Genomic DNA, 24,176 nt, shown 5'->3' on the forward strand with positions numbered 1-24,176 from the left:
CAACAGCCTTCAGACTAAGAAGTGTAACAGCCAATCTGGAGGGTGAGAAATGCATCATCAACACAAACAAATTCCCTGCTGATTGCACAGACCAGCGGAAAAATTTACCAGAATCACTTTATTCCCTGGAGGTTTTTATCTGATGAGAATTAAGCATCATCCCTAATCAGAAAGCTAAGCAATGATATTGCATGTGTTTGAAAGGAACTTGGATAAAAGCAACAAGAATCAGCTGAAAGACTAAATGGAAGCACAAGAAATAAACACACTACTATTTCCTCATTATTTTAAGTGCAGCTATTCAAAATACTATCAACACATGAAGGGGTACTGCACACACATGTGTTTATAATGCAGGTTTGTCATCACAGCTGAAAGTGTTTACAGAGAAAATCTGACACCAAATTAATTCAGTCTAAGCAGACACAAAGTGAGACTGAGAAACCAAGAGCAGAAGCTAGGAAAAAAATCACAACAAAAATAAAATATCTAATTTTAACAAAGACACTAATCAGCTGTTGAAATACTTTCCTCTAAAGACAGAGAGGATACTGGTTGAAGCTTTCAACTCAGGATCCAATCTGTCACAAACATTTACACTCCAATCCCAGCAGAAGACCCAGCTGTGGAGCTGGGAATTATCCTGCCAATTCACTGGAGATGGCCAGGTTTAAATTGCAAAACAGAATTTTGTGGCCTTTGCACCTCAGGAATCTACCATGATGAAAACAGAAAAAAAAATAATAATAATACCAGCAAACTTTTTGATTCAGAGTTTCAAAAGCCTCTTTTCAATAGATGTAATAACCTCTATTATTTCATCAGCTGCATAAAGAGAAGTGTTTATTTGAAAGCACTGTTAGCTGAGCCCGAAGGCAAAAGCTCCACCACACAGAAAGAGAAAGGTGACTTATTCAGCAGATGTAAAGACACTGCAGTTGTTAGGCCATTAACTCATTACACAGCCCAGCACTCCTTGTACTGAGCATGGCTGTAGTGCATAACCCTCACCTAAGTAACTGCAATAACAAAATTTCCAGTCATCATCTCTAAAGCACCTTTTTCCCTAAGCTGAGAGAGAAGTGCTTGGAAGGATTATTCTGGTTGGAGCAATTTTATCTCCTTTAACACATTTGCAGGTTTCAGACTCAGGCTGTTCCCTGAGCACAGGTCAGGACACATCATATCTCTGAGCAGATACAGAACTGAAGTGGAAGGGATTTCTGGGCTGGCTCCAGCACTGCCTGTCAGTGCCTCCCAAAACTGGGAGCTGTTGTTCTCCACAGCTCCTGGCACAACAGAACAAGCATTTTGTAACTTATCCCTCCTTCCCCCTTTCATCAGCCTTCTCAAACACAAGCACATTAATCTTTACTGCCTGTTATTCCAAGATGCTCTTTCCAAGCTCTCCACACTGCAAATATGTCAAACTGGAAGATGTCTCTTTTTCCCTTCTCCCTCCTTTTTAACCCAGCAGGCTGTACACCAAACTCACAACCCTTTACAAAATCACCACTCACACCCTTCCAGGAGTGTCATTAATTGATCCCAAGTCCTCCACATCAGTCAGACATAGGGGGTGACACCAGCCTGCTGTTCCAAGCTGCCTTTGTACAGGTGTTGTGCAAACACCAGCCCGGGCCAGCTGTGTCTGCAGCTCCACGGGAGCAGACACACCTTGTTTATTTAGCTACCTGCAGAGCTGCAGGAGCAGGGTGATGGCCCACAGCCTCCTCTGTACATGCCAGAGCCCTTCCCAAGCTCATAAACCTGTGTCACTGACAGTAGAGCGCCACTGGGATCAAGGTTAACACATGTTACACCTGCACATGCTGGCAGCTCACTTCCAGCTGCTGGGCTGAAACCACCTGCAGAGTGACACTTCCTTGTCAGCCTTGTGCTCAGGCTTTATTCAAGCCAGAATTTTAGTGTGAGCAGCTTTGCCAAGTGGATGCAGAAGTTGGAAGGAGTCACTCAGTCCCAGCCCAGTTCTGCTCCCCTCTTTTGCAGGCAGCTGCCAGATGTGAGCAGACCTGTCCTGACAGTGCACAGCAACTGAAGTGTGGGTCAGAAAGGCTCTGCTCCAACCTGCTGCTCCAAGCAGGACCATCACCAGCATGATCTCCTTGAACACAGTGTTTTTCAATACTTGAAACAAAGGAGACATGCAAAATCCCTGCTTGTCCTATCAGTGACACTTCATCCCCCCATCACCTCTTCCTGCCTGGGCAGAGCAAAGAGCCTTGCAGAAGCTGCACAGGGACACATGAGCCTGAGTGAGCAACCCTGCCTAGTCTCAAGCAGATTGTGAGTGGAACATCTCCATCATCTCTGCAGCACCCTCTCTACTGCATCCCACACCATTTATCCTGCATGCCTCATCTCTGCCCACCAGCCCTCACGATGGAAAGATGACCAGGCTCATCTTTCTCACCATGGTGGTACAAGGAACACAGACTCCCAAAAACAAACCAGCACTCCCTGTGCTAACAAACTACTTGTGTCCTGCCTTGTATTTCCACAGGTAGAATCTGAAATAAAGTGGTTTGATTTCCAGAGAGCTGCTGGAATTTATAGGGGTGGCTGTGAGAGAAAAACATAGTTGGAACTGAAGATAAATGTTACCATCCACTACTACAATTTATCCCTGTAAAAGCCCAAGCCATCAAGCATGGCTCAAGGCACTGAAAATGCTGATCTTACATCAGCAACACCAGCTCCATTTACAAATTACTGACCCACCCCAGTGACTGACACACAGGGAGTTCAGGCTGGCTCAAACATCAAGGAAGGAAAGGCATTAATGACACACCATGCGTACTCTTGGACAGCAGTGTGCCAAAATGCTTCCCGTTTTTCCCACACACCAAACCTGCAGCTCGCTCCCAAACCTCCTCAGCAATGGTTTTTTGAAGACAACAGGGACTTTCAGGCTGGCTCTGTGCTCTTCTTCCTCTGGACACATCCCAGAAGAGACGGGAAAATACAGCATTAACCTTTGCCTGTCCAAACTCACGTCTCCTTAACTCTGAGAAGTTGACCTTACCAAGCCTTAACTTCATTTACCCTCTCACTTGCAGGAATTTCCCCTCCCCTCATCTCAGGAGAGACAGGGAAGAGGCCATACTAAATTGTCTCCTCTCCCAAGCTGGGAAGAAGCTGTGCTTCTTCAGTGCACACAGAACAAATAACAAACTCTGTAAACTACTGCAAAAGTTACGAAAGAGAAGAAGCCCAAAGCTGGTGGATATTAAAGCTGAGGCCATCACACCTCACGCAGAATACAGTCTGCCACCACAGCACCACTCTGTGGTCCTGCACTGCTGGCCCAGAAAGTGAAGCAGAAATGTTTGAGTTCTTCAACAACAGTAAAAAAAAATTGTTCTGAGGTTTTTTTTGCAAGTATGATCCAGGACAGCCATCCCCTTTGCCTCTTTCCACAACATCATCATCAAGGAAAAACGCAGAAGGGAGCAAGAGAATAAACCACAGCACTCAAGAGAACCACTCGAGCTGAAAAAGACCTTTAACCATGACATTTGACATTTTATAATTAACTCTCAATCAACAAAGATGGTGGAACAAGTTCCAGAATAAGATCACCTGCTACTTTGGAGGCACGAGGCACCTCCTCTGCCATTTGATTTTCCAGCAACACACTGAGTGGTCCCCAGAAACACTCACCCCAATAAACCTCCTTCACCCTCCAAAATCACCAGCTGGGAAAATCTCTGCACTTTTGAAGGTGATTAAAACAAACCAAAAAAAAAAAAAAAAGGGTCACTGGATGGTGCTTTTGATCAGGAAACCACTGCACATTTTTACCACTGTGATCCAACTTGTTTTAATGCCTGCAACTATCCCTTGAGTCAAATGAACTTGTTCAAAGCTGATTCACACCAAGGCTACTTTTTAAATTGGGTAGTTGTTGACAAGTAGAATATATTTAACAAGCCCCAAGCGTCTTGGCATGCAGTATAAAGACTTCCTATTATGAGCTGGGTTTTTTTTTTTTTTTTTTTAAAGGGAACATATGGGCAGAGCAGGTTGTCTGCCACGGGGCACTTCCTTATAGTGCTTGGCACTGACAGAACTGCATGGATATCCAAAAAAATAAACCAAGGAGCGTCATGCCAAGAGCACAGGGGATGAATCACACCATTTAAAACTCACTGATAAAATGCACCATTATGTGTTTTTCAAATCCTCCTCATCTGAGGGAAAAGAAATGAAAATAATTGTGTTCCTCTGGCTGAAGGGTTCCTTGAGAACGTGGCAGGATCTGCCAGCTCCAAGGGGATGGGATGGAAGCTGCTACCAGGAACACACCTTGGTGAGTGGAAGAGCATCTTGATTTACAGTGTGGGGATAAAATGAAGGACTAGAGGATTCTCTCCACCATCACAAACTCCCTCTGGAGGCAGTCATCATCCCTAGGTGATTCCCAGAGAAATGGGCTGAGGATGTAGTCTGGGCTACAGAGCTTCTCCTGTCCCTACATCCAGCAGGATCTGAACTGCAACGCTGTGGTTCGTGTGCCTGAGGCTACAGTATTACACAGCTGAAAGGAGTTCCACTGCAGTGACAAAAAGAACAGCTCTGGCATGTTCCTTAGGCAACACAGGAGCAAATCCAGTACAGCCACTGCTCTGCACACCCCCTGCAGACTGAACACAAGTGCTGCAGCTGGCACATCAGCATCCCCTTGTTTGGAAGGTTGCAGAGAGGTAGAAGGTCCCACCTACCCAGCATGCATCCCACAATATCCACCCATCACAGAGACAGCTGTTACTGCCACAACACTCTCCTGTGTCAGAAGCTGAAGAACAGGGGGACACCAGTTGTACTCAACCTGCCACAGTGAACAGGATATTCCCATCGCAACCCTGGTGACAGAAATTGTGATCTAGCCAAGAATTCCAGTGCCTTTGGTCTCCAAATCCTACTGGCCACCAGGGATCTAAAAACAGCTGGCCAGAACGTAAACCAGAGCATCAAACTGCAGTTTGGCTCTGTCAGTCTGACAGGACACAGGGCTGACAGCTCAAGAACAACTTGGACTTGTTGAAATAAACAGGACAAGCAACAACCAGTCCCAAACTGGCCTGCCTTCTCCTGTGCCTTTGTGAGCTTGCCAGGCTCTGGTAGATCCTTAGTGGGAATTGTTCCCCATTTCCAAGGGCTGACAGCTCAGGAACAACTTGGACTTGTTGAAATAAGCAGGACAAGCAACAACCAGTCCCAACTGGCCTGCCTTCTCCTGTGCCTTTGTGAGCTTGCCAGGCTCTGGTAGATCCTTAGTGGGAATTGTTCCCCATTTCCAGCTCTGCCGACCCCTATTTCCAGCTCCTCAATCACACTGAGCATTGGGAGGTATCTGCCACTCCTACACTCCTGGCAGAAGTAAAGCTTGGTGTTTCAGGACTGTAAAAGGAAGGAAAGACAGACAGTGAACTACAGGAACAAAAAAAAAGGTTATAAGCTAAAAACACTGGCATAATTAATAGAACAATGCTGCAAAAGTTTCCTGCAGAAGTCATATTCCAGCTGCCAAAAAGAGCTGTACCCTATCCCGTCTACACAACCTTGAGATCTTATCTCTTCCACCCTCCTTCTTTCTCCTTTTGTTTGGGAATCTTAATTCATAAAACGAGCCTTAATTAAATGGGAAATATGCCTCTGTTTGCACAACTCAGAACACAATCATGTCTCAGTCAAATAAACACTGGTGTCCATATTACACTTGGGAATTTGCTGTGGTTTGGGGTTTTAAATTCGTTGCAGCAAGCTTGGGAGCAAAATTTCAACAGGAATCTTTTCTTCTCCTCCCATCCTCTGTACCAGGAGGGTGAGACAGGGAACAAATTCCCATGCAGAGAGGCTCAATACGGGTTCCAGCTCTATGTGTACATGAGGATCATTTCAGGACACATCATATGAGACACGATAGCCAAAAGCAATTATTTTTCCTCACCACTCCTCAGAACCCAGACCTACCAAACTGCCTTGAAATAGCAGCACAGCTCTTGAAATAGCATTATTTCTTCTCTTTTTAAAAGCAACACCCACACTGAATCTTTGATTTTAAGCCATCCCCAAGCAGTTACCACATCTTTACCATTCAAGCCACAGGGAAAATCATTAAATCCAACAGCAACACTATGGGAAGAGAACCAGAATTAGAAAAGCCAAACACCGCATGGATTTACTCCCACAGTAACTGGATCGACTTCAGCCTGGAACAGACTAGACGTGACTCCAGGAAAAATATGTCTCTCCAGGTGCAGCTGTATCAAAGAGACCTTCCCTGGGCTTGTGCTTTGCTGGAGCATTAAAGAAACCACATGTTCCAGCTTTGAGGCAGCAGACACGTACCCAGGGCTGGCCTCGGCACCGATTCACGCAGCCTTCTCCGTCCTGCTGCCTGCACAAACACACCCCGGAGCAGCACAGAGCCCAGGGCAATTCAGGTTGGGAAGCAAATCCTTAGATCCTGAAGGCTGGGTTATGGCTGGCAGAGTGGCTGTCTGGTCACACCAAAAGCTTCCCTCGAATAAGATGGGAATTTTTCCCTATGGGTTTGTGTATGACAGTAAGAAGTATTTCAGTACAAAAGCAAAGAGAGTCTCCTCACCACAGACTGCCTGCACTCAGGTCACCCAGAGATATCCAAAGGAAATCAGTATTGCCATGGAAAATCTCTTATACAGGACCACATCCCTGCTGTAAAGTGACAGGAACAATTCCCCCCGCTGAGTGATTTTCCTTCTGAGTGCAGAATGGAGCAGAGAGCAGAAACAGCTCATTAATCATGGAATCACAGAATCGTTGGGGCTGCAAGGGATCTTTAAAGGTCAAACAACACCAAAGACAAGAAACAGAAGGGTGGGTGAGGAAAGAGAAGAAAACACAACAGTGACACCTTCACCTTTGCTCCCATCTTGTTGCAAACTTCAAAACAAAGCCCGAGGAGGAAATTTTGTCTGGAGATTCCAACAGAAAACATCCTCCAGTCGACTTCTTGTGCTTTGAGGTTTTAAGTGCCTTGCAGGTAAAGTGGAGCCTGGAGTGCTGTGGGATGCACTCCTGTGATGGATTACCACTGCTGCAAGGTGCCTTTCATTTCTCCCGACACACCTGAACTCAAAATGTTTCTTCTCTGTGACAATCAAGACATTTTACCAAAACAAAAGGAAGTTTACTGTAGTATTGATCCTCTGCATAAATTGTGCCTCAAACAGCTTCAACAGAAATGAGATTAAATGCTGCTCAGAAAGAGAGTAATTAAATACCACAGGCTGAGGAAAGAAAAAAAAATTGTATTTTAGATCTAAGACATTTTTCACAGAGCAGGAAGATTTGTCATATGGTAAGCAGTAGAAACTGTGAATTGGGACACTTGTGATTTATCTCTGCTTCCACAGCCTTGCCATGTGACTGCAGTAAAAGAGTGACAATCCTGCCCATAACTTGCTCAAAATAAAGCACAACTTCAATGTGTTTAGGTGGGAGCTCATTTTATTCAGCACACCACGCTGGATCCTTTCAGTACCTCAGCTCCACCAAATGTAAAACAGCACAAGCACCTGGCTCTGCCAGAAAACCATTTCCACTAATGCCCTCTGAATGAAAAGGCACCAATGTAAGGTATTAAATCCCTACCAGGACAGAGCTATGTGCAAGTCAGATGAGATAACAAGCCAGTAAATTTCAAATCACCACTTGCATCCATCCCATAACGACATGCTGAAATCCCTCCAGCCAGGCTGGCGTGTTGGCAGGAAAAAAATTGTAATTTCTAAATTTAGCAGACACCTCAATCATTGTGTGATGCTTCAAAAGCAATGGAGATATAAAGTGGAATTTGTAGGACGCCATTTAAACTGAAATGAGAGCTCTGCTCACTGAGCAAAGGCTTTTCTTAATACCCTTCCTGTTTGGACAATCTGATCCACTTCTTTTTTTCCTCTACAACCACAAAGGTCTGTCCTGCAGTGAATGGATAGGCTTTTTTCTGGGATAACTTCCAGGTTAAAGAGAAAGGATTTACACTTGAATGAAACATAGGCACTGTATTTGGAAAATTTGTTTTGAAAACTTGGGAAGGAAGCAAAGCCTCCTTCATTTAAAAAGGGACTCAATTAACATTCTCCAACAAGTCTTCCTATCGAAAGGACAGTATTTGCTGGGGAACATGTGATCTGAAACTTGTTCTCCTCGCTCACAATGTTCCTTTCTGAAATACAGGGCACTGCTTTGGAGAGACACGAGGATCTTTGCACAGCTTTCCAAAGGACTGCCTGTCACAGGCCAGGCCTTGACTCCAGACATCAGATCTTCTGTGACTTAAGCTCAGGAAACTTAAAATAGTGCTTAACAACCCTAATGAAGACCTAGAGTGACACAATCCTCCTGTGGCTCCCTCTACAAGGACAGCTCATCCACGCTCAGCCACAGGGCGAGATGAATCCACAGTGTCACAAATCTCACCTCTTCATTGTCATGAAAAAACACGTTTTTAAAACTTTCTGCAAAGAACACACTAGAGACCAACCAAGCAGGTGTTCTGCTTTTGATTCCTGCCTGTCTGGGTGTGGGTTTGATCTGTAGCAGGCAGGGGCAGACAGGACCACCCTAAGGGTTATCTTGGGTCTGAAAAACAATCCTGCAAGTGTTGGGCATGTCTAGAAACTGCCCGCGCAGGAGGAAGAAAACAACCCCTACCATTATTTTTTTCCAGATAAAGAGGGGAAAAAATGCTACTGACAGTTTAATGTGCACTTTTATTTCTAAATTCCCTTATCAACTGCATATAAGACAGAGCCTTCTTCACTCTTTAATAAGTACAGGTTGAAGTCAAGCCCGACTCGAAGTTGATGACGGATTGAGTCCACATCAATACCCAGCAGATTTGGATGGGAGATAAAGGCAATATTGGTGTGTATAGCTACAGAAAACATGCTATCAACACATCCAACATTTTGAGGAGACCATCTGTAGAAGCCCACTCTCCTTCATTTCTCCTGGATGCCTCCAACTGCAGCATGATCCAGGCACAAGCAACAGAAGGGAAGAGTTACCTGCAGCTATCCCCCCACCAGTGCCTCAGAGGGACTACGTCAGCAAAACAAGGACACAGACTCTCTCCAGAGCCTGTTCCAGGAATTGGGCTGCTGAGATGTGAGCTACCCTTTGGAAAAAAATACTGTTTTTCCCTGCTGATCACACTTTTAGTGCAGGCAATACATCAGGTGTGGGTAACCATAAAAATTATTCTGCATTCAATCACTATTCTTTAGTTCCTCCATCTGAGAGCTTTTTTACACCAAAATGGACCAAACAACCCTCGGTGTCTCCCTTCATCCAAAATAAAAGCAATTTAGGGGTTCTGTTTTGAAATAACATTTTCCATGGGAAAATCAGCAGGCTGTAAATCCACAGCACAGTGGAACTGTGTCCTCACACTTAACCTTTAGTGACAAGTGCCTGGCTCTTAATCTTTGCTGGTCACAAACACAGATGTCAGGACAAAGCAGCAGAGAATCCTCTGTACATTCCATACAAACCAACCACAAGGTGCTTTGCAGAGCTGGGAACAAGCTACTCAGTGATAAACACACTTAATGGAGTTTACCTTTACTTAAGACACTTGCAGATTAAGAGGGTGGCTCACGTCTTTCCTGCCTAGCTACAGGCAGATTCTGGACAGCACAAGGTGAAGATACTTTTCCTATGAGGTTAAGCAAGAAATTAATGAAAAGCTGTAAGCACCTCACACAGGGTACAGGGCCAAAAGTTGGGCTCAATTTGGGGTTTCTGTGAAAACACTCCAACAGTCCCAAAGGAAGCCAGAAAAAAAATGGAGAGGACACAGTTCACACAGTCACTCTCCCATTACCTTAAGCTAAAGATCCCCTTAGCAGATCCATCTTTTGCACCTAGAAATGTCCCTTGCAGATTCCTTCTCCTGAGAATAGAACAGGTGGTGACAACTCATGAAATGTGCTCATACCCACGTCTACAAGAATCTGACTTACGTTTCATTGAACCTTTGGAAAGAGACAACCCACTCCAAAAGTTTAAAACTGGGTAACTGCAGTAATTGCATTCTTTCAGGAAAGAAAAGGAAAAGTATGTAATACTCAAACAGCTTCTCCTTTCCATGTACAGAACTGTGGAAGCTTTCTGATCCTGTCCACTGTCCATCTGCATGTGCTGGAAACAAGCTATAGGACCAGGAATGTGCTGCAAAGTCCAGTACCACACAAACACACAGGATGCTTCTCTCTGTTCTATCACGTTGGATTTAAAAACAATGTATTAAGTTATACCATACATTTTATTGAAAATAAGTTAGAAAGGGATTTAACTACTACAAAAACTGTGCTTTTGGAGGTGAAGTTGCCTGGCCAACATGCATAAAGTCTGAAAGTCTCTGCTCTGGGACTCCAGCACTGATGTAAATGCTGCAGACACACAGAGCCTCTGCCTCAGAAAGTTACTGGGACTGAAGTGATGGGGACACAGCCCCATATTTACACCTCTGCCCCACTGTGCATCTTCTTGTGTCCATTTCTCACCAAGCCCATCTTCCCCTCCCTGCCTCAGAGCAGATTAAACTTAATATATTTATGCAGTTGTGAAGTGTCCTGCCTATTATCCAATTAGGCAGCTAACGAGATCTGAGTAACAGCACGTAGGCACTGATAACTGCTGCCTGATAGCAGTACAGATTAGACACGTTCTTTATGTTCCCAGCCCTTGCAGAAAAAGGGTTGGGATTCGTTCAAAGGCTGCTCCGAAAGCTGCACTCAGGTAATTGTTTAATTTTGTTTGGGATCCATAAACACATCACGTTTGTTTCCTCTTGATCTCCTGGAGCTGCTGTGTCACAACTGTCCCGTTACAGAACTCCTGATCAATCTGGTGTGACTTGCTCAGTTGAACTTTCATTGTTGACAGGGGCAGGTTTCATCACCTCTGTAGTTCCTTCTAGCATCAGACATCTATGGAGCAATAAAGGATCTGTGCATCACCAGGAAAAAATGTACAAGATTGATAAGGAGATTCAGAAATGCAATCTGTATTAGCTCTGATGCTGTTCCACATAATGACATTCCCATAAGATCTACCTAAGAAAACATTAATTAGATGTAATCACCATAAAATGGCTGCATGACAACATCCTTCTCGGAGCATAATTATCAAGGGTTTGTTATCTAACTGGGAGGGCACTGGAAAGCGGGTCCAGCCAGGCATAAGAGCTGTGTAATATTTTCATTACCAGTTGGGATGACAGACTGGAATGTATGGCCATAAACCCAACAGATGATTCAGCTGGGAGGATTTGCAAGCACCACAGTGTACAGATTTCAATTTCTAAATTACCTTCATGCACTGTCCAATATTGACATCAGGTAATTAAGAAAGAGAAGCCCCAGGTACAAATACAAAAATAGGGAGCAACTCTCTATTCAGAAAGACTCCAGAAAAGGCTCTTAAAGGGTCAAGACAAAATGGTGACATTCAACAAAGTTCCACAGGTGCATGAAGGCAAAGCCCAAGGGATGAGCCATGGAAAGCACTCAGCTGTGCCTTGCAAAGTCCTGCCCTGAGCTGCTCACTGCTCATGTGCTCTTGGGAACAGCAGACCTGAGAGTACCCTGCGGAGAACAACAAAATTAAAGAACACCAGGTGTGAAATTTAGCTGGATCCATTTAAACCAGAAATGTTCCTAAGAACAGACTAGTGCAGGCAAGCAAGCAGGACACATCCTGAAGGTAGACCTCTTCTTCCAAATCCAGCAGGAACATTCAGAGTTTGGTTCCCTTGAACTGAACCGTCTGGCTTTAACCTTTGTTTTCAAACAAGATAATGGCCATCAATGTGAGTGGAAAGAACAAGAGTCCAGGGCTCATCAACATAGAAAAATGGGGACATACTAATTGGACGGGTGAAACACACAGCTTTAAACTGACAGAGAGCAGGGATAGATGGGATATGGGGAAGAAATTCTTCCCTGGGAGGGTGGGGAGGTCGCAGCACAGGGTGCCCAGAGAAGCTGTGGCTGTTCCATCCCTGGAAGTGTCCAAGGCCAGGTTGGACAGGGCTTGGAGCAACCTGGGATAATGGAAGGTGTCCCTGCCCATGGCAGGGGGTGGGACTGGATGGTCTTTATGGTCCCTTCCAACCCAAACCATTCTGTGATTCCATGACTCTGTGGTCACCAAATCTGCTTGGATCACTGAGCTGGAAAGGCAGCAGCCAACAGACTGGAGCACCTAATGTGAGAAGGGAATGAGGGAACTGGAGCTGTTGAGCTTCGAGAAGAAATGGTTCTTAGTGGGAGATCCAGTTACTGTCTTTACTTAAATGAGGCTTACTGAGCAGATGGAGCCAGACTGGATGGCAAAAACCAAAGGACAAGAAACAATGGGAATTACTGACAGCGAGGGAAATACTGATCAGACAGGAGGAAAGGATTCCTGACCATGAGGGCACAAAGCATGGCGTCAACCTGCCACTCTTGACTAAAAAAAGTCCAAAAAAGTTCACAAGAAACCTACCTTTGATCCTGGCTCTGTCTGGAGCAGGAAGTCCGATGAGAGAGCTTCAAATCTCCTGAGCCACTTCACTTACTCTTCAGTTCTAAGAAATCTTTATCAAGGAACACTGGAAAAGGGATTTTGCCCAAGAGTCTACATCACTTTACACCTCTTCAGTGCTAGCAAGTACTTCAGACTCTAAAGCTGTCAATAAAATACCTTCCACATGACTAAACATCCCAGTGTCTGCAACTGACAGAGAAAAAAAGTAAGGAATGAAAGACCAGAGCTTTCACTGCAATTGGAAAGAGAACAAGAGAAACTGGGGACTCACATTACACAGGTTATCATACAAAAACTCTGCAAGAACACTGAGGAATTCAAAGATACATACTGATAGTTCAAACAAAAAAAAAGCCAGACTGCTCCTCCCTACCTGCTCTTCCCACAGCAATAAACACAAGTCGATGCCAAAAGATGTTTCAGACCTGTCCAGACTAGCCTTCATTTTGGTAAGAGCTTCTTCAGTTGTCTCAGGACAAAAGCCATCTGTGTGCAGACAAACCTTTCACACACACATCCTACTTCTTCCCACTGAAAGGTATAATAGAGGTGTTAACAGATCCAGAGAAAATACCTGGAACAATACACACAGGCAAGTTTTGGGGTTTTTTTTTCCCTCAAAAATAAAGTGAAGGAGTTTACCTTAGCAAATAATGCCTCTAGTGCTGGCTGATCTGTTTTCTGTCATGCTTTATATTTGAGTGCTACCTCTCAGAATAATCTTCCATCCACTTTTTACCAGCTTTAGAATGCATGAATAGCTGAATCCTTCAGGGAAACAAAGGGACAGCAGGTATAAAATCAGATGCACAGAGTGTAATCACGGCAGGGAGGGAGAAGGGAAGGTCACTCCTGAGCTACAGCTGGCAGGTCAGAGCAGGAAAGCACAATGGCTGAGCTGTAATCAAGCTCGTCATGGGGAAAGCCTTGGTCAGGGCAGCTGGCAAGGATTTCCTTCACCTTAGAACAGCAAGGAATTAGTCTGGAACAGTCAGAGATCCAGAACACATCCCTGTGGAAATATAGTGCTTGAGCAAGAAAAGCAAGTGCTCTGTTCTTATATTTGGTAAAGAGACAAAGCCACAATAAAACCTTCCATGACAAAACACTTCACCAGTGCTTTGTCCAAAACTAAAATGCATTAATCACACCCCAAAAGTCTACATGAGAGTCACAAAATGGTGTTTGCTGGCTCAGTACATGCAGGTATCAGACACAGCTCTCCAGGGAAGTTTTGGACGCCGCAGCTCGAGGAAGACACGGCCCAGAGATTCCCAAAGGCAGCTCGAGAGGACTGAACAGCTCACTCTGTACAGTAACAAAAGGGCAAGAGGGCAGCAATTCTCAACTGCTGCACAGAAATCAAAGTCAGAAACCAGGAAAATCATGGTAATGGCAAGAACAATTACGGAGTTTCTAGGATCACCCAGGGACGATGAGGAAAGTCCATCACCGGAAGCTTTAACAACTGCTTTGGACAAACATCTGCTGGGAAAGTTTGAATAGATCTGACCCAGCCTTGGGGCAGGAGGTCAGATTAGACAACATAAGGTCCCTTCTGGCCCTGCAGCTCTTTGCTTGTAACAGAAATATGACAACAGAACACGTCAGCAGCAGCCCCAAAGCACACAAGCCTCCCTGATATTTCTGTCATACACTGGAGAAACACTGTAAGGTCCCACGTGCAGCAGCTGCCTGTTCCCACATGGTACCTTCTCCCTCCATCCCTGGAGGAGCAATACAGGGAAAACACAAAGAGCTGGACTCACAGAACAGGCACGGGAAGAAGAGCTCCCCAGCACAGCCTTCCCAACAACACAGACCCTCTCACATCCCACAGCATGGGGACAGTTACTAACAGGAGCCCATTCCCATTGTCCCCTTCCCATCTCACCCTACAGTCTGAGTAGTTCTTTCTTCTCTTTAGGCCCTTCTTCTGTTCCTCCCTGGAATATTTTCCTGTGTAAGATCTTCAAGACTGGATCCCTGCCCACCACAGCCCTGGATCCCACCCCAAAGGGAATCAGGGGACAAAAAGATTAATGACCCAGTCCTTCACTCCAAAGCCCGTGGTCACACTCAGCCCTTTGTCAAGTTCACTCAAAGCCCAAACAGAGACACCAGATGCCACTGTGACACTGGAGCAACGGTGTGAGCTCCCCACAACAAAGAAAAGGACATTTAATTTAGTCTGCTGGGAGCACTTTATGCTCCTGCAAGCATTAATGAATGGCACAAAGTGCCTCATGGGGTCAGAGCATGCGAGCAGCAGAGTGTCAACTGCAAACTCTGAAGTACCAACCTTTATCTCAGGGTTAAAGCTTGGCCTATCAAAGCGATTTTAACAATTTCTGCTTCCTTGCGAGCCCCCCAACAATCCTCTTGGCTCATTCTTGAAAATCCAAAGTCAACCTCCAAGCTCTGTCTATGGAACAACAAAGGAGAAAGGTGACAGAAGTGGTCCCAAGGAGAAATATTCACACATGTGAGAGTTTCTGTGAGCACATGCCAGCTATAACCACACATGTGTGTGTTTGTCAGTACACCCTGGCACATCTGAGGGCACAGTTATGCAATCCCAGAAAACTTAGATCCCAGTTTGTACTGTCCTTAAAGGACAGTCCTGACTGTACGTGTAGTGCTGACAGCACCAGTCACAGGACGGGCCAGGGATTGGATCCAACTTAAAATGACCCCATAAAAATAACAATCTTCTGCCAGAGTGTGTGGGCTCCCTGACCAAGATCTCGCACCCACAGTCAAACAGAACATGCACAGGAATAGGATGACTCCTTTTCCTAGAAGCAGCATCTTAAATCTGTGTAAGTCACCCGCCAGCCTGCGCTCTGACGGCTGAAAAGGGTTATGCAAGAGAGGAAACAAGCAGTCGGAGACAGGACAGCTCAGAGAAAACATCTCAGGGCAGCTCCACTCCTAAAGCCAGGCTATTGCAAAACAACCCTCGTGCCAGCTCGCCAGGCTTCCCCAAAGGGTCTGTGAGCTTTAGGAGCTCAACCAAAGGATTACCAGGCACATCTGCCTGGCAGAGTCCTCTGGGATCACAATGGTGACTGATTTCAAAAGAGAAAATCCTGTTAGAAGAAGACTGGAGATCAAAGCAGGAGGTTACATCTATATCCTGGAACACGCATCCCATGGGACAGGAGAATTTTCAATTCAGTTTCAGAGTATTTACTCATCCAACAGAAACATCAGGTGAGTATGCTTGAATGCTGCACTTGTGCAACCTCTTTGAGAGAAAATCCATTCCCCACCTGCCCTGGAAAATTAATTGAACTGAACCAACTCTTATAAAGGAAAAGAAACTCCTCCTTTCCTATGCAATTCCCAGCTTAGGGATAGGCTAGGACTATCTGCTTCACCTAGCACAAGGCATTTTCTGCCTACATCAGCTACAAGGGAGCTTGAGTAAGTGATTCACAACACAAATCATCCAAAAGCAACGTGCTTTTTCTTCCCCCTTCTCAAAATGTGCCAACATCACCATATCCTGTCCAATGTTTCAGTCATTCTGAGCATGCCAGCAACCTACACTATTCCATGCCACTCAATTCAATCTAGAGGACACACTTAGAAAAATCTGGCATTATCAAGAATAATGAATGCTGAAGAAATTAATAACTAAGTGTCCATTCTTCAACAGTTATCTACATCCATTTAGTTTTCTACTTCATCAGCCAGGAAAACAAATATTTTCTTTATTTCTTAAAAGGTAGTTCCTGCCTTTGAACTTACTAAGTACACACGCACACACTAAAAGTGGAATTAAATGAACTTTTCAAGCCATCATAAAGGCTCTGCAGCCCTTGAATGACCTACTGGATAAAAGGAATGAAAGTTACCAAACCAAAAATTCCCTACAAGCTGAAATTGCCTGGGTTTACGTCAGTTCAGCTCTTTAGGGCCCTCCACAGCTGAGATCTCCTCACTCCCTTTCTGGCACTGATCTCTTCTGTGGCCCCCAGTGCTCGCTCCATCCTTCTCCTCCAGGAAGCGAGGGAAACGTGGACTCAAGTTTCCATGATATGGAAAACTGCCCCAAAGAGGGAAAATCCAACAACAGCCCTGTGTAAATCACTACTCTGGGGCTGCAAAACCTGTCTCCCGCAGACCCAGCAAGCTGCCAGCCACCATCATCTGGAATTAGAGAGCACCAACAATAAGTGCCTTGTTTGACTGAGACTTTAAAGCAGGGCCTGATAGCAGAGAACTACCCGAGAATAGCTCAGGGATCAAACTCCAGCAGGAAAAGCAGGGAGGGGCTTTTTCACCCCTCTTGCATTACATTCCTGCTGCTGAGCTCATCACCTTCAGAGCAACCCAGGCCTTCCTCAGAGCCAAACCACTCCTGCTGCATCCTTAGAATTTCCCTTCCATCCCATCCTCGCAGCCTCACAGCCCCGGCTCCAACACGTCACAAAACAAAAACTTCAATCCACCATGAAAAATAACACCAAATCTGCACTTAAAACCAAGGGCATGATTAAAATTCACCAAACACCACCACATTCACTGCATTTAAAGATTTCCAGAGGAAAAGGTCACCGGAATATAGAGCACATCTCCCACAGTAAATGTCCTTGTCACGCTGCTGGCTGGGTTCAGACAGCAAATACATTGTTATAAAAACCTTGTGTGCTGTGTTATCCACGGCTCAGGGCTGCTGGCTGAATCACAGAATGGTTTGGGTTGGAAGAGACATTAAAAACCATCTCATTCCCACCCCCTGCCATGGGCAGGGACACCATCCACTAGCCCAGGTTACTCTAAGCCCTGTCCAACCTGGCCTTGGACACTTTCAGGGATGGGGCAACCACAGCTTCTGTGCAGAGCTTCATCACTGTCTGACCAAAGAACTCCTTCCTAATATCTAATCTAAAAGTCCCCCCTGTCAGTGGGAAGCCATTCTTTCTTGTCCTGTCACTCCAGGCTCTTATCCAGAATCCCTCTCCAGCTCTGTTGGAGCCCCTTTAGGCACTGGAAGGTGGTTAAAGGTATCCTAGAGCTTTCTCTTCTCCAGGTGGACAGCTCTCTCAGCCTGCAGCTCAACCCATCCCAGGGCCCTTCCAGGGCACTGGTTCTCATGGAAACACAAAAACAGGACCTCAAACGAAGGTACCTCCAAATACTTTCCAGAGCAGAGCCACACACCACCTGCACCACACCAATGTGCTCCTCAGGTGCCACCAGGCTCATGGAGGTAACTGGAGTGGCCACAAAGATTTATTTTCCAAGTGGTTCACACTCCCACCCATGAGGGCTTCATCACTGTTTGACCAAAGAACTCCTTCCTAATATCTAATCTAAAAGTCCCCCCTGTCAGTGGGAAGCCATTCTTTCTTGTCCTGTCACTCCAGGCTCTTATCCAGAATCCCTCTCCAGCTCTGTTGGAGCCCCTTTAGGCACTGGAAGGTGGTTAAAGGTATCCTAGAGCTTTCTCTTCTCCAGGTGGACAGCTCTCTCAGCCTGCAGCTCAACCCATCCCAGGGCCCTTCCAGGGCACTGGTTCTCATGGAAACACACTCTCAGCCTGCAGCTCTGCACCATTCTTCCAGCCTGCAGCTCAACCCCATCCCAGGGCCCTTCCAGGGCACTGGTTCTCATGGAAACACAAAAACAGGACCTCAAACGAAGGTACCTCCAAAGCTACTTTCCAGAGCAGAGCCACACACCACCTGCACCACACCAATGTGCTCCTCAGGTGCCACCAGGCTCATGGAGGTAACTGGAGTGGCCACGAAGATTTATTTCCCAAGTGGTTCACACTCCCACCCATGGTATTTCTGGAATCTTTTGTTAAAACAAGAAGAAACCACTGAAATTTTAGATCATAAAAAGAAAAAAAAAATTAAATAGGAAAGCTTTTCAACCAATTTCCACAGTGACTTCTATAAACTCAAGATTTATTACAGTGCACACACCCACGTGCCCTCAACACGGAGCAAGGAATGCCCAGACACAGCAAAGCCAACGCAGCAACAGAGCCACTGAAAATGGAACAAAAGATCAAGGTAGCTGAAAATGTTCATGGTCCCTCAACAGGAAGACAACAAAGATGGTAACACAATCTGGAAACACCATAAAGGTGGCTTTGAAGTGTCACTTGTAAAACTATTTGTGTCTTAGGATTCCATAATTTGATGAATTGATTGCATTTGGGATTTTTTTATGGTTATGCGTTTATTCCCTATTCTCATGGTGGGTTACCATCTCTCTCCCACTTTACTGCCGGGCTTAGATCAGTTTTTGCACGCAAGCAGAGCAGGACAGATCCCTCAGCCACATCTTAAAGCCAGAGGTTTAGACCCTCCAGAGGAAGAAGAGCTCAAATCCATTCTTCACCCACATCAATTCCAAGAGGAGATCTTTACAGCCCTTTATATTTATTATTTACCACTCTAACACAATGTTTTAGCTCACCAACAGAACTAAAAAAAACCAGTTATTTAATTTCCATAGACTTGACTTCATTAACTTCTGGACAGGACTAATGTTTGTGGCCAGTGGGAAAAGAGTATTTCTACATTTTTCCATTTTCTGGTCTGTTAATTACAATTACTGAGAGAAGGAGACAGCGGTGAGATTTGTGAAACACAGCAGGCTGCGTTTTAATACTTTTGAAAAAAACGAGAGAAAATAATTTCTCTCTCTTCTTTGTATAACCCAATCACACAAAGTAATTCCACATACTTCAGAAGTCAGCATCACAATTTTCCTTAGACACGCACTTGGGCCAGCAGGAATTTAGTTGGAGAACCTCAGATTCGATCAGAAGTGATTTCTTTTCAGTGAGATGACAGGAACAGAAAACATGAAACAATGGAAGTGGGGTTGAGAGACAGGCAGATACACTCCTGAGGCTGGCAGCAAGGTGCAGGAATACTCTCCAAGCTTCTGAGGCAGAGATGGGCAGGGGTCCGATAGTTTTTGAGGATGGATAAGTGAGAAAAACCCAAATTACACTACTTGGCTAAGGTGGAGGTCAGTAAAAGTACATCTACACCTCTTAGATGCTGTAGGGAGCCCAGAAATCGTGTCTGCTGTTTGTAATGAATGTCAACAATTAGACAGAGTTCTCCAAACCCTACCTCAGCCCCTCCAATGCCACCAAGTCAACTGAGATTCCACCATCCCAAAAAAACACTGAGTTTCAGAGACACGACAGCTGACTCGTGACACTTGGTGGGAGAAACACAATGGGGAGAAAGAGCTTCCAGTTCAAACCAGAGAGGGACAACCACGAGTGCCAGCAGCAGGGCTGAGGACACGGGACCCCAGGACACGTGCAGCGTGTTTGTGGTGTTCCAGCCGCACGCTCCAGCATTTCAGGGGAGCGTGGCACAAAGAGGAACAGCTCCAGAGCTGCTGTTCCACGGAGCCAAAGGATGGAGAGGGATAAATGACCACAGCACCCAGCATTTTTAGCATTTAGAGACCTCTACACCCCCTTCCACACGCAGCTTAGCCAAAATACCAGCTGGATGCTGCTCCAAACCCAAAGAAGTCCAGGTAAACGTTTGATCAGCCACACAATGATTTGGATCTAGGCACTGAGTCAGACCCAAACCGGTTGGATTTCTTGCCAGCTCAGTAGTCATCCAAACAGGCTTCCTAGTCCAGCTACCCACTCCACAACAGTGGCACGAGGGAAAGGCAGTGCTGTTTTTTTTTTATAGGCAAAGCCAGCTGAAACCACAGAGCTTACTACTCCCTAAAAAACGCAGTACATCTGTTCCACAGCAGTGCCATAAAAGCATAGAAGATTAGTAAGTGCTGGCCTAACAATCTGGAAAGGGAAAAGGACCTAGGAGAGCAAAATGTTATCACTAAGTCAATAAAACAACATCTGTAAAGGACTGAGAACATACCAGCATTCTTGCACAACACAGAAAATGCTCCTGGGCTGACTTCTTGGTCTCCACTAAACCTGTCTGGTAACTCTGGGAACAGGACTGCATCATACAGGCTACGGGAAAAGTGGATCAACAGGGTGAGCTAAGGACAGGGCTCTGGGCTCGACTTTGTTTGTGCAGGATCACAGAGTGGACACGTGTTAGGCGATATATATGGTTTCACTTTTATATAAAGCTTGTGTTTACATCTAATATATCAGGCAATTACAGCCGGTCCCGGCACCAGGTTTGAGACAGCATGTCTATAATCCACGGAAAGCACTTTGTGGGATGAGCAGAGCAAGGATGCAGCAGAGCAGCTCCGTGTATGGGGCTGAGAATGTAAACAAAAGCTTTGTTTTGAGTTTCCGTAACTGACAATTGGCTTTGTGCATTTACTACCCGGCATTCGGAACTAATCCCTCATCTACCACACCGATCTCAAAGAGGGAGCAATTCCGCACAAGTCGACGGATTCGACTGAAAACGCCGGTGCGAGCCGCCAAGCCCCCGGTATTGTAACAGCTTTGTATAAACACGAAAACAGCAGAAACACAAACAAGCCGGGAGTGAGCCCTCGCCGCTCGTCATTCGCATCCCCAGCACGGTGACTTCCCCACTTAACCTCTCCTCCCGGTGTCATCACCGGGAACGCCGAGGCGGGGAATGCGGAGGCACGCGCGGACTCGTGTCACATGAGAGATTCACCGACATCAACACAGGGGAGGGGGAAAAAAAACCACCCAAACCGCCCCAAAATCCCAACACAACCATGCACGTTCTCCCTTAGCCGAGAGAGCGATCCTTTCTCCCACGGTCCCCATAAAAAGCGGCAGGGATGACACCTGCTCTGCACCTGGGCTGGGGTGTCAAGGGGCGGAGGAATGAGGGTCAGCAAATCCCTGGGGTGGTTTGGGGTGAAGGTCCCCTGCAGCAGTTTGGGGAGGTGAGATTGTGGGATGGGGCACGGGGAATGGCCCCTCAGGGCGGTGTGTGGGATGGGGCACAGGGCTGGCTCCTCCGGGGTCATGTGTGGGATGGGGCACCGGGCTGAACCCTGAAGATGGTGTTTGGGATGGGGCACCAGGCTGAACCCTGAAGGTGGTGCTCGGAATGGAGCAAAGGGGTGAACCCTCAGGGTGGTGTTTGGGATGGGGCACCAGGCTGAACCCCTGAGGGTGGGGTTTGGGATGGGGCACAGGGCTGAACCCTGAAGGTGGTGCTCGGAATGGAGCAAAGGGGTGAACCCTCAGGGTGGTGTTTGGGATGGGGCACCAGGCTGAACCCCTGAGGATGGGGTTTGGGATGGGGCACAGGGCTGAACCCTGAAGGTGGTGCTCGGAATGGAGCAAAGGGGTGAACCCTCAGGGTGGTGTTTGGGATGGGGCACCAGGCTGCACCCTGAAGGTGGAGTTTGGGATGGGGCATCGGGCTGAACCCTCAGGATGGTGTTTGGGATTGGGCACAGGGCTGAACCCTCAGGGTGGTGTTTGGGATGGGGCACCGGGAACGGCCCCTCGGGCAGGTGTGTGGGACGGGGCACCGGGAACGACCCCTAGAGCGGCTCGGCGAGCTGGGCGTGTGGGACGAGTCCCGGCTCTGTGCCCCCAGACAAAGCCCCCCGCCCTCTCCCCGCCGCTGCCCGGGCGTTCTGTGCGGGGACAGAGCCGGGCAGCCCCGCCGAGGCGACACCGGCCCTCCCGCCGCAGGTGCGGGCTGAGGGGGCCGAGGGGACCCTGCGAAGGGACGCTCCGAGGGGACCGGGGCCGCCGCCCGCCGCGTACCTCTCTGTGCGGTGCCGGAAGGGACTGTCGGGGTCGGGGCGCCCGCCCGGCTCTCGCCTCGCTGCCTCCCGCGGCTGAGCGGCTCCCGGCGCGGCTGAGCGGCGGCTGCGGGCACTGCGGGCCGAGAACCAGCGCCGGCCTGTTTTCCAGCCGCCTCCCCCGCGGCCCGCCCCGGCTCCGCCTCGAGCATCCCCCGCCTCCGCCTCCTCCTCTTTCCCCTTCTCCGCCTCCGCCTTCTGCGCCGCCTCCGCCGCTCCGCTCCTGGTCTTGAGCAGCTTGAACGTGAAACTCTAAGGATATCAGCGGCTGTTTGGTGAAGCAAGCGTGTTAAACCTAATTTTCTTCCTAAGCGAGACGGGTCTTTTTCACTTTTTGCGATTGCCGCTGTACTTCAAGGCTGCTTTGATACCCCTGCTCCGGGGCGTTCACCGAACTACAGAGCGGACCCAGTGTGGAAAATAGCTTCATTCCTGCACGAGTTTCTTCCTATTCCTGTCCAGACAATGCAATTAATCTCATCGGAGTCCACCTCGCAATTAAAGCCCAGCCTGTGGTCCAGAAAAACACAGCCCTCCAAAGTCCTACCCGAACACCGTCACAGTTTCTTATCTCTCACCATCTGGTTTCTGCCAGGCACTGATATCAGTGTTGACCCAGTTGCACGGGGCAGTGTGATATACCGAAAAAAAAAAAAAAAAGTTATAGAAAATCAAAAATAGGCATAGCTTTAAACTTTTTTCAGCTTGAAGACCCCTAAAAGCTAACAAAGGACCTTCTCCAACATATACATACATATATATATATATATATACACACACACTATAACATATAATGTATGTGCAATGTAAATATATGTATACATAATATATATATGTACTACATATATGTTATAATACACATATATATATTTATAAAAAATAAACATTTTGTATGTATCTATATATATTTTATATATACATACGTATACATACTAAATGTATATGGGACACCCCATCCCTGGAAATGTTCAAGATCAGTTTGGACAAAGCTCTGAGCAACCTGTTCTAGTGGAAGGTGTCCCTGCCCATGGCAGGGGGTTGGAACAAGATGATCTTTAATGTTCCTTCCAACCCAAACCATTCTGCAATTCTGTATATAATAAGAATACTCTCAAGTGGCTCTGGGCACAGAGCCTATGTCATGGAGGCTTCTTCCAAATGGATGGGAAAGCCAAAAAAATCCATTTCCAGTGTCACAGTTTGGGAGTTGGCACTCAGAGCCCTAAAGCAAAGGAAAGACGTCCCTGTTCCTTCTGAATTCGATGTCTTTCATGCAGCTGCAGGGCAAAAGTCTCCTCTCCCAGCAGCAGCCCCATAAACACAGGTTTTATCCAAGCAGCAGCCCTGTAAACGCAGGTTTTATTAAATTACAGCTTCTTTCCAAAAAAAGTTTGTGACCAGGATTGAGCAATGTGTAACTCACGGGTTGCGGGTCCACCATGGAGCTGGAGTGCTCAGACATCCCGCTGCCTTCCCATTAAACACTGGCTGAAGTTGCTTTTGGATGCCTGGAGGGAAAGTCTGGAGGAAAGACTGCGCCTTGGATGGAAATCAGTCATGTCTGCACGCTGCCTTCCAGCATTTTAAGGTTTTATAAAACATGCTCAGCCGCCTGCCAGAGGTTTGCACCTGCACAGCTGGGCTGAGGTTGCTGAGCCAGCCAAAACATCTGGGGAAAACAGCAAGAGTAACGTGGATTTGGGGTTCCCAGCTTCCCTCAGATATCAGACAACTGTGCAAACTTTTCAATTTCATATGTGCAGTGTTTGCAGGTTGTTTTACTCCAGACTTTGAGCTTCCCTGGCTGCCCTTCAGTGCTGCCATCACCACTG

General features: G+C 46.6%; 1 protein-coding gene across 1 annotated transcript in view; it reads right to left on the minus strand.

The window, feature by feature from the left end:
- The window catches only part of SMOX (spermine oxidase), a 53,235-nt gene extending 30,384 nt beyond the window's left edge, over positions 1-22,851 (minus strand). Inside the window, exon 1 of the mRNA XM_041403168.1 lies at positions 22,307-22,851. The gene's annotated coding sequence lies outside the window, so the exon portion shown is untranslated. The remainder of the gene's footprint in view (positions 1-22,306) is intronic.
- Positions 22,852-24,176: the final 1,325 nt, after the last annotated feature.

The sequence above is a fragment of the Onychostruthus taczanowskii genome, unplaced genomic scaffold (genome assembly GCF_017590055.1).
Source record: "Onychostruthus taczanowskii isolate IOZ18803 unplaced genomic scaffold, ASM1759005v1 scaffold2, whole genome shotgun sequence".
NCBI lineage: Eukaryota > Metazoa > Chordata > Aves > Passeriformes > Passeridae > Onychostruthus > Onychostruthus taczanowskii.